This window comes from Psammomys obesus, unplaced genomic scaffold, assembly GCF_907164565.1.
Source record: "Psammomys obesus unplaced genomic scaffold, mPsaObe1.curated_primary_1811, whole genome shotgun sequence".
In the NCBI taxonomy this organism is placed as follows: domain Eukaryota; kingdom Metazoa; phylum Chordata; class Mammalia; order Rodentia; family Muridae; genus Psammomys; species Psammomys obesus.
In genome coordinates this window covers 17,859,447-17,873,145 of record NW_026596091.1, presented here as the reverse complement: position 1 = coordinate 17,873,145, position 13,699 = coordinate 17,859,447, and the positions used below count along the sequence as shown (strand labels likewise).

Genomic DNA, 13,699 nt, shown 5'->3' with positions numbered 1-13,699 from the left:
TTCTGATTGAATCTGAAGCCCACAACACATGACAATTAAAGTTAATCACAATCCTGTAGGTGATGATCATAATACCTGGAGAGGGAAAAACCTACACCTATTGTTCTGAAAAGTACCTATGTGATCAAAGTGTCTCTTGCTTCTGTCAGTCTTCCTAAGACAAGCTTCCTTTTGCAGTGGACAGATGTTACTCCAGATGTTCATGACCAGTCAAAGTTATGACAATAGTGACTCGAGCAATCCCCCAAAAATGATGCAACATAATTCACCCCTTCAGTGCTCAGGAAGAGGGCGTAGGAAGAATACAAGAGTCAGAGGATGGAGGGAGGGCTGTTTGCTTATATCTTCTGGACATGACACAGCTTTAGAACTCAAGCATGTACTGCAACAGTGGTTACACAGTCTGCACAAAATTGAGTATCAACATCCTATTGGGCATGGGAGCATCAACATCCTATCTAGCATAGTTTGCTAGACCCAACTATCCCTGAGGAACAGCTAATGGGCACTTAATGGTTGGCAGGGAGAAGGGAGGGTTCACACTGATAAGTTATTGCTCAGTAACAAAATTCATGCTCATGCAAGAGACTATAATTAAACTCAGTTAAACAAACACACATACACAGTAGTGTGTGAGGGAGAGAGACAGAGACAGAGAGATAGAGAAAAGGAGAGAGTACTATTGGAGAAAAGAAATGTTTTATCATAAAAAGGAAGGAGATTAAAGAGGGTAAAAAGGTATAATAACTGACCAAAATTCATTATGCACAGCAACAAAGTTGCCAAATAATTGATAAAACCATTACAAAGAATCTCTGCACTAGTTATTACAGCACAGATTTCTTGGGACAGGTCCAGGAGCCTGTAGGAAAATTTGCATTCAAAAACCTTACAGATGATGTTGATACAGTTGGTTTGTTTTTGTCATCCTGTGATATTATTTATGTCCAGATAGACAAAATGGATATCTGCAGCTACCAAAAAGCCAGATCTTAATAATGAGTGCATAGATATATACATACATATATATATACATATACATATACATATACATATATGTGTGTATATATAAACTGTCTCCTAAAATATAGTTATCAGAAACATCTAGTAAAGCTAAAAAGTATTTGATTAGTATCTCACCACAAGGGCCAGTAACCAGGTTAATCAGGGAAATAAATGAATATCATCCAAAAAAAAGCTACAGAAAAAAGGAAAGATTTAAAATATTAGTATTAAATAAAGGAATAATTTATGGACACCAGTGGCCACAATTGCTATTCTGTATTCTATATGTGTTAAATGTTAGGTTTCAAACAACATGTAACAAAGGTTACGTGTCTTTGCTGCACTGTGGTAGGGACAGAAAGTCAAGTGAGGCTTGTGGTACGGCCAAGGAGTCTTGGCAGACAAACTAAACATTGTTAAAATTTCAGTGATAATTCTCAGAGGACTGTTGTAAAGATCCAATAATAGTCGGGATTCCAATAAGTACTAGAATTCCAAAAGCGGTGAATATAATAAATACATTATCAAAAAGAAGGTCAATAAGTTCATGCTCCCATTACTATAGACCCACTTGGACACTGAGCTGCCATGGGCTACATCTGTGCAAGGGTTCTGGGTTATCTCCATGCATGGTCCTTGGACTGAGCCTGTCCTCTTCTTCTGTGGCCTGGTAAGGCAGTCTCACCATGGGAAAGTGATCAGTCTCAGAAAAGACCCCTGTGCCCAGATTATTTCGTTCTGTTGCTCTCCTTGTGGAGCTCCTGTCCTCTACAGGTCTTACTATTTCCCACTTCTTTCATAAGATTCCCTGGTAAGGGAGCAGGCTTACCAGGCCACAGAGGAAGACAATGCAGCCACTCCTGATGAGACCTGATAGAGTAGGATCAGAAGGAATAGGAGGAAGACCTCCTCTATCAGTGGACTGGGGGAAGGGCATGGGTGGAGGAGGAGAAAGTGTGGGATAGGATAGGAGGGGATCGGAGAAGGAGCTACAGGGAGGATAGAAAGTGAATAAACTGTAATTAATAAAAATTAAAAAAAATCATATTGAACACAGTGGAGTTCAATATGAAGAATAATCTATAACAAAGTGGTGTAGGAATGTATATATGGGACACTGCAGATGAGCAAGACAACTCATACCTCTTGGAGACAGTGTGGTTCATCTATCAGAGAGCAGAAACTGTTCCTGGTTTTTAAGACCCCAACTTCTGGAGTTGCCTCATTAGTTGCCTAATGTCTGGAATGCACAGAAGCAGCAGCTGGTGTCAGGGTCTTGATCAGATATGGCTATACCGGTCAGGGTACAGGCTTCCAGCTTTGCAGGTGTCATGGAGTCTTACCGAAGAAATACTTACCTTTGTGACTCACTGGGTGATGGAGTTGTATGTTCAATGAGATTAGATCTGCTTGAGAAAAAAATTTTTTTTCAAACATCTGGAGAGTTAGTTTATACAAATTCTGTTTTTAGGCAAAAGCTGAAAGGTTAAGATCTCTATGCTAATGTTACAAGGTCCCATAGGGACTACATTTTGGGCCTGTGGGTGGTACAGTGTCCCAACAGAGGTCTTGTCTTCCATGTCTCCACCTTCCTCTCCAATATCCCTCTGTGGAAAGGCGCTTGCGACACCAAAATACCACTTTCTTTTCCTAATACAAGTATAAAATATAATTGGAGATTCCTATAATTAAAATACTTTACATTTTAGATCCTATCCTTATGATAGAATTTTAAGCCAAAGAGCCTAAAAAATAATCAGCAAAAGCTTAGGTGTGAATCAGTTTGGCAATCATACTTTATATGCTAGACATTTGGGACTTTTATTTTGATGGATATTGATACTGTTATTCAACCTGATTGTTGCTCATTTCATTAACTCTATCCTCACAGAGCTGTGTACTTATTTATTTGTACTTTTATTGTTGCCTAATTTTTTTTGATCAAATAGTCCTGCTGTAGTTTAGTTTAGTTTAGTTTTGTTGTAGTTCATCTAAGATATAAACCCAGAAAATTAGATCATTTCCCCTAATATAAGTATCTAAATCATTAAACTGTATAAATGTTTCTTTTGCTACAATGATCACATTTTAATAAGTCATGCTTTTATTTTCATATCATCTCAAATATTTTATAATTCCTTATATTTTTCCTTTGATGAATAGCTTGTTTAGAAATGATGTGGGATTTTCCAAATAATTTAGAATTTCAGGTATGTTTTTAGCTCTTTCTAACTCAGATTTTTGTATTCTGTATACTCTTGGTTCAATTTTGTTACTGTTTTGAAAACTTTGTGGTTAGGCATATGGTATATTATAAAAATGCTTCATGAGCACTTCAAAAGTGCTTCATGAGCACTTTTATTTTTTTTATCCATACTTCGGTTGAGAGACATCTAGATTGTTTCCAGTTGCTTGCCTTTATAAATAAAGCTACTATGAACATAGTTGAGTAAGTGTCCTTGTGGTATGGTGGAGAATCTTTTGGGTATATGCTCAGAAGTGTTATAGCTGGGTCCTGAAGTAGAACTATTCACAGTTTTCTGAGAAACAGCCAGATTGATTTCCAAAATGACTGTAAAAATTTTCAGTCCCACCATGCAATAGAGGAGTGTTTCTCTTTCTCCACATCGTCTCCAGCATATGTTGTCACTTGAGTTGTTTTTTATTATTATTATTATTATTATTATTACTATTACTACTACAATTTATTCACTTTGTATCCCAATTGTAGGCCCCTCCCTCATTCCCTCCTGGTCCTACTCTCCCGCCATCTTCCTCCCTTATTTATCATTCTACCTTAGTCCACTGATAAGGAAGTCGTCCTCCCTTATTGTCTGACCCTGTCCTATCAGGTCCCATCAAGACTTCCTGGATCCTTTTCCACTTGGGCTGGCTGTGTCACCCCACCTGGAAGAAGTGATCAAGGAGCAGACAACTGAGTTCATGTCAGAGACTCTCTTCTCCTCTTACTAGGGAATCCACATGTAGACTGAGCTGTCTATGGGCTATCTGAGCAGCGGGTCTAGGTTCCCTATGTATTGTTTCTGATTGATGCATCAATCTCTGCAGGCACCTCAGCCCTGCATTTTTAGCTATGTTGGTCTTCTTTTCCCCTCCAGGTTCTTTTATATCATCCTTCTTCCATAAGACTCCAAATTTTGGCTGTGTGTCTCAGCATCAGCTTCGATACCCTGCTTGTTGGAATCTTTTAGAGGACATCTGTGGTAGGCTCCTGTCCTGTTTCCTCTCTGCTACCATTTCCAGTGTCAGTCCAGTTTGCCCTTCTGAAAGAGAATTAAGCATCTTCCCTAAGGTCCTTCTTGTTGGTTAGCAACTCTAGAACTATAGATCTTAGTATGTTTATCCTATATAATATGTCTAATATACATTTACAAGCGAATGTATGCTGTGTATGTCTCTATGCTTCTGGGATATCTCACCCAGGATGATCCATACATTTGCCTGCAAATTTCATGATTTCCTTGATTTTAATTGCTGAGTAGTATTCCATTGTGTAAATATACCACAATTTCTCTATCCATTCTTCACTTGAGGGAAATCTATGTTGTTTCCAGATTCTGACTGTGGACATATTTGAGCAAATGTCTTTGTTGTATGCTTGAGCATCTTTCAGATCTATGCCCATGAATGGTATAGCTGGGTCTTGAGGTATCACTATTCCCAGTTTTCTGAGAGAGCACCAGATTGATTTCCAAAGTGGTTGTAAAAGGTTACATTGCTATCAGCAGTGGAGTTGGGTTCCCCTTTCTCCACATCCTCTGCACCATATGTTGTCACCTGAGTTTTTGATCTCAGCCATTCTGATGGGTGTGAGATGAAATGTCAGGGTTGTTTTGATTTGCATTTCCTGATGACTAAGCACACTGAACTTTTCTTTAAGTGCTCTCAGCCTTTAGAGATTTCTCGGCTGAGAATTCTTTGTTTAGCTTTGTACTCCATTTTTTAATTGGGTTGTTAGGTTTGTTAGTATTTCATTTCTTGTGTTCTTTATATATTTTAGATATTAGCCCTCTGTTGCATATAGGTGGAGATCTTTTCCCATTCTTTAGGCTGCCATTTTGTCCAATTGGTTGTGTTCTTTGCCTTACAAAAGCTTTTAAAGTTTCATGAGGTCCCATTTATTAATTGATCTTAGTGCCTGAGCTGTTGGTGTTCTATTCAGGAAGTTGTCTCCTGTACCAACGCATTCAAGGCTATTCCTTCACTTTCTAGTTTATTAGATTTAGTATATCTAGCTTTATGTTGAGGTCTTTGATCAACTTGGACTTGAGTTTTGTGCAGGGTGATTAATTTATTCTTTATCAACTAAAAATGTTACCTTAGTATTTGGTAATACCCCATCTATTAAAGTTACATTTATCTGATTTATTTTTTTTCCTTTAACTCTAAATAATTTGTGTTTTGGTGGAGGATTTATAGAGGGTTTTCTTTGGTAATTTGATAATTAGACCACAGAATTGGCATATTTAAGTCATGTGTATTTTATAACTATAAAAGGTATAATTGCAATTCATTATATCTTTGCCATCTATTTTTAACTTGTTTTGAAGACTATTTTTCTTTGCTTACTTTTCTTCCCTATGATCATTTGGTTTGAGTACTTAGGAGTTAAATTATTTCTTGTCTTTGGTTTTATTTTAATTATCTTCCATTAGGTGATACACTAGGAAAATAAGGATTTTTAATAAGGTATAGTCTTCATTATCATGTTTTGAAATCATTAATCTCCCTCATTTCTATATTATAAATTCTGTATGCATTGCTATTGCTTTTGTTTTAAATGGATAATTAGAAATTAATTAAATTTAAGTAAGTTGTAAAATGTGAATAAAATTAAGTCTATTGTATTTAATAGCATGATGGTTGTTTATAAAGAGCTTAACCATATTCCTTTATCATAAGCTATATTCCTTCTAGCCCTTCTTGACCTGTTCTCAAGATCTCTCCATTTGGACAATGTTACAGATGGCCTTCCAACCTGCTTTCAGCTCTGATAATTATATAGTTTAGAAATATCTTACATTTAATCTTCCTGGCTTTTTTTGTTCTTTGCATGGCCTTGTAAAATATTAACCTTCACATGTACAATTCAGTAGTCATAGAAAGTCATAGAAAGACTCAAAGAGATCAATACACAAAATTTCAAGAGGTACATAGTTTATATAAAAACTGAAGAAAAATTCTATGTACCACTTTTCAAGCCCTTCAAAAAGACTTAAATCTATTTGATCCTCAGGCATTTGCATGCTCTTTGTCTTTACTGTGTTCAATGTAAATTTTAAACATCACAAATAGAAGCAGAAATGCACACCAGGAGGCTAAAGCAAAATTCTAGTTGATAAAAAGCAAAGCCTTGAAGTGTGGTAAGAATAATGGAATGAGAAGTGCAGGCTCATGTTGATTTGTGAGAGGTGGTGCAGTCTCATGTTGATGTGTTAGAGGCAGTTTATTACAGATGGAGATGACTCAAGTCTGAGTTTGAGATGTTTTTAACCGGATTAACTGAAAACTCAGTGGTTCTGCAGTTGAGAAGAAGCATGATAGGGGCAGAACACATGAAAAGATGGAGCCCAGTGTCCTAATACTAAGTGTACAGCAATGGAATGTTAAAAAATGGAGGGAACTGAGCTTAGCAATGCAGCAGCCCATTAATAGGAAGGAAGGAAGTGACAGGAGAAAAAACTTTACATGGCAGTCTCCTAGTACGAGAAAAGAAAATGGAAGTAGAGACTTGTCACATTGTTAAACTTGATGGCAACTACTATTTCCCTTTCATAAGAAAAAAATAAAAGGTCATTTTAAAGTTTTTCAGACACTTCTATGATTATAAAGTGAATGAAGGTGATTCTTGCTAATGACAGTCCACAAAAACCTAAGCATGAAATAGCATCATTTACAGAAGTCATTAAGGACACACCTGAGTCTTAAAGGTAAAGATGGTAATCTTTACTAGGTGTTCTTAAAATCCTTAACATTCTGAATTCATTGGAAAGTGGCTTGATGTAAAAATAGAAAACACTGAGTGACGCTACAACTTCCTATCTCTTAATAATTTACAAATTTTGCATGTATTTTAAATGAAGCTAATGCAACATAAGATGCCTTAAAGTAATAATGATAATACAATTTTTGTGTAGAGAAAGTGTTTTACTGATGCAAGGAATCAACATATTTATTAAATTTAGAAGTAGGTAGGAAGTAATAAAATACAAGCTAAGGTATTCTCAAGCTATTTTCCATAAAATTTAAAAAGTGACATCCATAGCCCAAAAAACAGGAAAGACAATACAGATGTTTCTCTGTCACTATCAAAACTGAAATAGATGAAGTCTAAAAAATGGTTGAAATAAAGGTTATATATTCCCTTATCCCCCTCTGTGAGGGTAAGAGGATTTACATGCTGGTGTGGGCCAAGATGGATGGTAATGGACAATCAGAATTTTAAAAAGCATTTGATATCTTATCTTTACTTTGATTCTCATTAAAGAGAATAAGTAACAATCTGTAATGCATTCAGAGTAGGTTTTCACAGCCAGATTGTAATTCCACAAGGAACTGAGTGATGGGAACAGCACAGCCTGCAAAGTTGAGCTTCCATTGGCTGGTTCCTTGGGATTTTGCCCACTCTCTTCAATACACTTTTTAATGAACGTGTACAGGACCTGAACTATATTTCTTTCTGAAACATATAAATATACATACATATACATATATAAATAAGTATGTATAATATATATATATATATATTTAGGATTTTAGTTCATAAAACAATTGCTCCATGTGGGTGATAAGCTTTACAAATGTACAAAAAAGAAATAAAGATAATGAGTGCATTTTTTCAGCATATGTTCAGAGACTTGGAAATCAATACACTCTCAAAAGAAAGTAAAGCTTTCAGATGAACATGAAATGGACAAATCCCATACCGCAGCCAATGGCAACAGGAAATTATAGCATTTTGCCTGTGAATCAGTCACAAGAAACAATTATTTCATAAACAGCCACTCTCCACATGTCACACACAGTTAAAAGAATTAAAAATAGTAATAATATGAAAAGTTACATACACATGCAAAAAAAGACAAGAATAGATCAGACAGCCCAGGTTACTAATTTGCAGAAAGGGGTTGCTATATGCTACTCCACAATTCACACTTTGGATATCCATTCACTAATGTGAAGACGTTAGAAGGTAGAGTCTTTTTGCTAGGTGATTCCATCATGAGAAACTGAACATTCATGGGGGAGATTAATGTCTGATTAAAAGGGACATAAGGAGCCCATGGATTCCCAGTGCTGGAAAGACAGACCAAGAAGGGGGCAACTGGAGAAAGTTGTTTCTACATCAGATAGTACATCTGCCGGCATCGTAATCTTTCCAGGCTAGAGAATTGTGAGACGTAAATTTTTCTACCTTATAACCACAAGTCTGTATTATTTTGTCCCAGCAGCCCAAACTAAGTAGTAAACAAGTTTATTTGCCTGGTTGTTTCAGCTCTATATCGTTTTAGCAGATTTGTAATGCAATGAAAATCTGTCTAAAATAAATGAACAGGGCACTCTTAACAATACCTTATTTAAAAAAAAAATAAAATAAAATGGTTCAAAGTTTTTTATGACTTTCCCCCATTCTCCTTTTACATAATTTTCTAGCCTTATAATAAATTGAACCATAAATTTTCTTCCCTATCTTAAAAATATTATCTCATTCTTTCCATAAAAACTACCTGAAACTTGGGCTGGAGGGATGGCTCAGTGGTGAAGAGCACTATTTGTTCTTCTAGAGGAACTGTTGTCAGTTCCTAGTACTCACATGGTGTCGCCCAACTGTATGTTCACTCTGATTCCAGAGTATCCAACAGCCTTTTCAGACTGTATGGCCACTAAGCACACACATGCACAGACATTCATGCATGCAAAACACCCATACACATAAAATAAATAAATAAATTGTTCTTTCTAATACATATTTTTTTTAAATTAAACAAATCTTTAAAAATATTAAAGATCTCTTCTGGATCATTAGAGGTACACTCTTGTAAGTCCAGCCCCTGGGGCCTGAGTCAGGACTGCCAGGTAAGGTAAGGGCTGACTGTATAATAAGAGACAACTCCCAACTAAGACTGCTAAGAAAGATGGTACCGTGATAGTCATAGACAAAAATTTAAAGCTCATTTGTTATGAACTTTTCCCCAGTTGAAATATAAGTTAGTTTATTTTTATTATTATTATTTGCTTATTTTTGTTTCTGTTTCTTGAACCACTGTAACTGGAAAAGCAGTATGGCATTTGTGTTTGCTGCCCTAACAACCATAATTGTCTGGAGTTAAATGTCAAGGTACATTTCTTTTTTAAAAAACATTAATTACAATTTATTCACATTGTATCCCAGTTGTAACTTCTCCCTCTTCTTACCCCACATCCCACTCTCCCTCCCTATTCTCTTCCTTTGCCTCACCCCCAGTCCACTGATAGGAGAGGACCTCCCCTTCCATCTGTCCCTAGCCCATTAGTTCTCACCAAGACTAGCTGCTCGTCCTTCATGGGGAGGTGATCAAAGAACAGGCTGCAGAGTTCATGTCAGACACAGTTCCTGTTCCCATTACTAGGAAACCCATTTGGACACTGAGCTGCTATGAGCTACATCTGTGCAGGGGTTCCAGGTAATCTACATGCATTGTCCTTGGTTTAAGTGTCTCAGAAAAGATCCCTGTGCCTAGATTTTTTTGGTTCTGTTGCTCTCATTGTGGGAACTCCTTTCCGCTCCATGTCTTTCATCTCCCCTTTCTTTCAAGGTTATTTCTAAAGGATTTTTTTTATCAGAATTCAATTAAGTTATGCCTTGACAATTAATATACAAAATTAGACCTGTTATAATATCTAAAGAATCATCTAAACCTCCCAGTCTGTGGTACATAGATTTATATTCATGCAATATCTATGAGTCTATGTTTCCTTAAAATATTAACATACTAACTTACTGAAAAATTAACATTTTGACCAGTCAAGAAATTAGAATTTTTTCCTAACAATTTCAAGTGTTTTCTCAAAGAAACTATTTTCTCAATTATTTAGAAATTCTATAACATAAACCTTGCTTAAGTGTTACTTCATTGACTGAAATAGGGTTTATTGTTGAACAACACCAAGTCTTGACTATTACTTTGGGCAGAGTACAGGGGAATCTTATGAAAGAAGGGGTAGATAGTAAGATCTGGAGAGGACAGGAGCTCCACAAGGAGAGCAACAAAACCAAAAAATCTGGGCACAGGGGTCTTTTCTGAGACTGAAACTCCAACCAAGGACCTCTCATGGAGATAACCCAGAACCCCTGCACAAATGTAGCCCATGGCTATTCAGTGTCCAAGTGGGTTCCATAGTAATGGGAATAGGAACTGTCTCTGACACGAACTCAATGGCTGGCTGTTTGACCGCCCCCTCCCACTGAGGGAGGAGCAGCCTTACCAGGCCACAGAGGAAGACAATGCAGCCACTCCTGATGAGACCTGATAGACTAGAATCAGAAGGAAAGAGAGGAGGATGTCCCCTATCAGTGGACTTGGGGAGGGACATGGGTGGAGAAGGGGGAAGGAGGGTGGGATTGGGAGGGGAGGAGGGAGGGAGCTACAGGGGGGATACAAAGTGAATAAACTGCAATTAATAAAAATAAAAAAGTATGTTATTGGGGTTATAAAGAACACTATAGTAAATTATTTAGTACAATTAAGCCAATAAACGGAATTTTGGCAGGTGTAAATGACAGGACTAGTTTGTCTTGATCAAGTGGTCAACCTGTCCCAATGTCTAGAGATATTCTATATTCCAAATCTTTGGCTAAATAAACAGTTATTTTTTGCATAAAGCTCTGTTGAACTTATGAAAAATGAATCTTGTTAGTGACAGTGTTTTGTACTTGTTCAGAAGTCTTGTGCGGATTTAAAGAGGAAGAAGGGAGGAGATGAGGGAGGGAGGGTGGGATTGGGAGGGATTGAGGGAGGGGGTGATAGCTGGAACACAAAGTGAAAAACTGTAATTAATTAAAAAAAAGAATAATAAAGGTGTTCCTAAGGATAATACTGACAAAATATTAACAGTTTTCAGTGTCCAAGTGGGTTACCTAGTAATAGGAAGAGAGACTACCTCTGACATAATTTGATTGGCCTGTTCTTCGATCACCTCCTCCTGAGGGGGGAGCAGCCTTACCAGGCCACAGAAGAGGACAATGCAGACACTTCTGATGAGAACTGATAGACTAAGATCAGAAAGGAGAGGAGAATCTCCCCTATCAGTGGACTTGGGGAGGGGCATACATACAGAAAGGGGAGGGAGGGTGGGATCGGGAGGGGAGGAGGGAGGGGCTTATGGGGGGATACAAAATGAATAAAGTGTAATTATTAAAAAAATATGCAGCTATAATTCACTCTACCTTACTATGCATTTATTTTTGCTTTGCTTCTCATAATAAAACACCTTAGGCATTAAATAAAAAATAAATAAATAAAAATAAAAAGAATATATCAGCTGATAGGTTAGGGTCTGTTTTCCAATCAGGGAAGCCAAGTTCTCCACTACTCAGTGTCTATCTTCATGTTTTCTCATCATGTAAGTGCTCTTTCCTTCACAGTCATCTTAAAGGGATTTATCTGATATTTCTCTATAAGATGCATCTTCCATGAAAGTGAACATACGTGTGAACTCAGAATTCACATGCTTGCTCATCAGCAGGTGAAAGGATAGAGAAAAGTGATACATGTGCACAATGGAGTATTATTCCACAATAAAAGAAGAGTTCTTGTTATTAGCAATATTATAGGAACCAGAAGATATCATGTGAAGTGAACTGAGACAGGAACAAAAAGATAAAGACTACATGTTTTCTCTCATATGTGAAAGGTTAGAAGAAAGAAAGAAGGAAGGAAGGAAGAAAGGAAGGAAGGAAGGAAGGAAGGAAGGAAGGAAGGAAGGAAGGGAGGAAGGAAGGAAGGAAAATGTCATAAGCATATGCATTTGAAAGGGTTGGGGGACTGAAGAAGGTTTAGCTTTGATTAATGGATGCAGTATGTGTGTTTGAAAATTAAACAGGAAACAACCTAGAAACCTGCCACAGAGGGCCTCTGAAAGGCTCTGCCCTGCAGACTGTCAAAGCAGATGCTGAGACTTTATGGCCAACTGTCGGGCAGAGTGAATGGAATTTTATGTAAGAAGTGGGAAATAGTAAGATCTGGAGAGGAGAGGAACCCCACAAGGAGAGCAACAGAAACAGAAAATTTGAACACAGGGGCCTTTCCAGAGACTCATACTCCAACCAAGTACCAGGCATGGAGATAACCTAGAACCCCTGCACAGATGTAGCCCATGGCAGTTCACTGTCCTAGTGGGTTACATAGTGATGGGAACAGGGACTGCCTCTGACATAATCTGATTGGCCTGCTTTTTGATCACCTCCCCCTGCGGGGGGAGCAGCCTTACCAGGCCACAGAAGAAGAAAATATAGCCACTCCTGATGTGATCTGATAGACTAAGATCAGAAGGAAGGAGAGGAGGACCTCCCCTATCAGTGGACTTGGGGAAGGGCATGCATGAAGATGGGGGAGGGATGGTGGGACCGGGATGGGAGGAGGGAGGGGCTTATGGGGGGATACAAAGTGAATAAACTGTAATTAATAAATAAAAAAAATGATGCAGGAAAAAATTTTAAAAAAGAAAATATGACAAACCTAATGAAGATGTGATTAAAATATTAATAAAAATTATAATAATAAAAGTAACAATACGCTCTTCCATAGGAGACCTACATGCCGCCACTTGTGCTGCCAACACGTCTTTACTGATCCCCGAGAAGTTCCAGCACATTTTGCGAGTACTCAACACCAACATCGATGGGCAGCAGTGATAGCCTTTGCCATCACTGCCATTAAGGGTGTGGGGCACAGATATGCCCTTGTGGTGCTAAGGAAAGCAGACAATGACCTCACCAAGAGGGCTGGAGAGCTCACAGAGGCCGAGGTGAAGCCGGTAATCACCATCATCAGAACCCTAGGCAGTACAAGATCCCAGACTGGTTCTTGAACAGACAGAAGGATGTGAAGGACGGGAAGTACAGACACGCTCTGGCCAACAGTCTAGACAACAAGCTGCATAAAGACCTGGAGCGGCTGAAGAAGATTGGAGCCCACAGGGGCCTGCGCCACTTCTGAGGCCTTCTTGTCAGAGGTCAGCACACTAAGCCACTGGCCCTGGCCGCCAGGTGTGTCCATACTGTTGGAATGTCCAAGAAAAAAGGAGTCTCTGGGCCTTTGCTGTTAATAACTAGTTTATAAACCTTAAAAAATTATATACAAAATGAGAAAAAAGAAATTGCATTGCTATTCTTCTACCACACCTAATTTCTCAAAGCCTGTCACTAGGACAATAGAAACCCAAGGGAATAGGAAATAGTCTCCATTTCTTGGTGAGAAAAATGTCATACACATGTCGGTTTAGGCAGAATTACATTTACTGATGATGAGATTTAGAGATGCAGCAATGTATATCCTTCCACGGGGGGCAGAGCCAAGATGGCGACTAGCACACACAGTTTCTGAGCTGTGGAAGAGCTAAACCTCTGAGTTGGTGAGTGGAAGGACCTCTAACCCAGGAAAACAATGGTGAGGCTTTCTAAACAACAGGGAAC

The 13,699-nt window shown here is 38.0% G+C and overlaps 1 pseudogene; it reads left to right on the top strand.

Annotated features, from left to right (window-relative positions):
• Positions 1–13,346, top strand: part of LOC129691657 (40S ribosomal protein S18-like) — a 31,396-nt pseudogene extending 18,050 nt beyond the window's left edge.
• Positions 13,347–13,699: the final 353 nt, after the last annotated feature.